The sequence below is a fragment of the Odocoileus virginianus genome, chromosome 4, assembly GCF_023699985.2.
Source record: "Odocoileus virginianus isolate 20LAN1187 ecotype Illinois chromosome 4, Ovbor_1.2, whole genome shotgun sequence".
NCBI lineage: Eukaryota > Metazoa > Chordata > Mammalia > Artiodactyla > Cervidae > Odocoileus > Odocoileus virginianus.
In genome coordinates this window covers 11,886,710-11,889,680 of record NC_069677.1, presented here as the reverse complement: position 1 = coordinate 11,889,680, position 2,971 = coordinate 11,886,710, and positions in this window count along the sequence as shown.

Below are 2,971 nucleotides of genomic sequence, written 5' to 3'. Positions count from 1 at the left end.
GCTAGGTGTCCTTCCTTGTGTTTGGGACTTGGGATGATGCAAATGGTAGTTAAGTTTCACTTTTAATAGCAAACCTGACATGTGGTAAACCAAATTGATTAACATCTGGTCATTAGGTGCGGTTGCATTACCCAAGGTAATTTAAAAATAAAAAATTTGGCTGCACTGGGTCTTTATTGCAGTATGTGGGCTTTTCTTGTGGAACACGGGCTCTAGAGCACGTGGGCCCAGTAGTTATGGTGTGCTGGCTTAGCTTCACTGTGGTGTGTGGGATTTCGGTTCCCCAACCAGGGATCGAACCTTCATCCCCTGCATTGGAAGGCAGATTCTTAATCACTGAACCAGCAGAGAAGTCCCTACCCAACGTAATTTTTTTTTTTTAATCATAGAGTAGACATTTCTGGCTTCTTCCCCTGCATATCCCACCACTCTTCCATTATGAAGCAACCAAGCATTTTGAATGGGACTGATCCAACCCCCCCGACCCTCAGCTTCAAATGTAGGCCTTGGTTGGCTCAAGCCTTTCAGTGGAATCCCATGCCCCCTTGCCACAGTGATCGACTTAGTGAGCACATGGCCTAAGTGGATACAATTAGAATAAAGCTTAAATGTTGGTAGGAGACTTGTGGGAGGAGAGAGTTCTGGAGAGAGAGGTTGAGCTATGAGGCCTTGAACTGCTTCAGTTTTGCTGAACTGACACATACAGGGCAAAACTGAGAGAATCATGGGGAAATGGAGCTGGTGCTCTGATCAGACCATAGCTGAAGGCTTTAGATTTTACTTTTAGGCCAGTTTGAAAATTATTTCTCTTCTTGCAGGTGAAAGCAGCCTCACTGAATCGATACAGCTAGGGTTTACTCTTGTGTTCTCAAGGCTAACTGGTGAACAGAATAAAACAAACACACTCATATGAGCTATTAATGCCCACAGTAAAGACATATGTTATCAATCAATGAGTTGATAGAATTAATGCAGACATAACTTAAAATTGACTGACCACTGTAACTTGTCAAACTACCATACAATTGTGCTCATTTCACATACTAGCAAGGTAATGCTCAAAATCCTTTAAGCTAGCCTTCAACAGTACATGAACGGAGAACTTCCAGATGTTCAAGCTGGATTTAGAAAAGGCAGAGGAACCAGAGATCAAATTGCCAACATCCACTAGATCATAGAAAAAGCAAGAGAATTCCAGAAAAACATCTGCTTCGTTGACTACACTAAAGCCTTTGACTGTGTGTATCACAACAAATTGGGGAAAATTCTTAAAGAGATGAGAATACCAGACCATCTTACCTGCCTCCTGAGAAATCTGTGTGCAGGTCAAGAAGCAACAGTTAGAACTGGACATGGAACAACAGACTGGTTCAAAATTGGGAAAGGAGTACATCAAGGCTGTATATTGTCACCCTGCTTATTTCACTTATATGCAGAATACATTATGCAAAATGCCAAGCTGGATGAATCAACAGAGGGAATCAAGGTTGCCCAGAGAAATATCAACAACCTCAGATATGCAGATGATACCACCCTAATGGCAGAATGCGAAAAGGAACTAAAGAACCTCTTGATGAAGGTGCAAGAGGAGAGTGGAAAAGCTGGCTTAAAACTCAACATTCAACAAACAAAGATCATGGCATCTGGCCCCATCATGTTATGACAAATAGATGGGGAAGAAATGAAAAAAGTGACAGACTATTTTCTTGGGCTCCAAAATTACTGCGGACGGTGACTGCAGCCATGAAACTAAGATGCTTGCTACCTGGAAGAAAAACTATGACAAACCTAGACAGGATATTAAAAAGCAGAGACATCACTTTGCTCACAAAGGTGTGTATAGTCAAAACTGTGGTTTTTCCAGTAGTCATGTACGGATATGAGAGTTGGACCATAAAGAAGGCTGAGCACCAAAGAGTTGATCCTTTTGAACTGTGGTGCTGCAGAAGACTCTTGAGAGTCTCTTGGACAGCAAGGAGATCAAACCAGTCAATTCTGAAGGAAATCAACCCTGAATATTCATTAGAAGTGCTGAAGGTGAAGCTCTGATACTTTGACCACCTGATGTGAAGAACTGACTCAATGGAGATGACCCTGATGCTGGGAAAGATTGAGGGCAAGAGGAGAAGGGGGCGACAGAGGATGAGATGGTTGGATGTCAACATCGACTCAATGGACATGAGTTTGAGCAAACTATGGGATATAGTGAAGGACAGGGAAGCCTACTATGCTGCAGTCCATTGAGTTGCTGAGAATCAGACACGACTTAGCAACTGAACAACTGTAACTTGTCATCACAGACTCTAGTTCTGACACGCATGTTACCTCCTTTACATTTGAAGATGATTCTGGATTTAGTGCTAAAAGTAGGCTATTTGAACTTCTTCTTTAAGAGTCCCACCTGTCTCATGCTCCTCTTCAATACACTATGTCAGTTTCCATCACTTCTCAAAGGTCCTGGGACATTCAAAACTCTGGGCTTCATGGACCAGAGTACACTCATTCTTGGGAGTCTTTCATTGCTATTGTGTGAATAAAAATAATGCTCTAAATATATATGTGTATAATGTTTATGAAAATGGCTCTTGCCTCCAAAGTTGCTTTTGATTCTTATATAATATGCTGTAATTCATTTGCTTCTGCTCTCTGTTGCTGCTGCTGCTGCTAAGTTGCTTCAGTTGTGTCCGACTCTGTGTGACCCCACAGACGGCAGCCCACCAGGCTCCCCCATCCCTGGGATTCTCCAGGCAAGAATATTGAGGTGGGTTGCCATTTCCTTCTCCAGTGCATGAAAGTGAAAAGTGAAAGTGAAGTCGCTCAGTCGTGTCCAACTCTTAGCAACCCCATGGACTGCAGCCTACCAGGCTCCTCTGTCCATGGGAGTTTCCAGGCAAGAGTATTGGAGAGGGTTGCCGTTGCCTTCTCCATCTGCTCACTGGGACTTCTGCAAAGGTCTTCTAACTGACCTGCA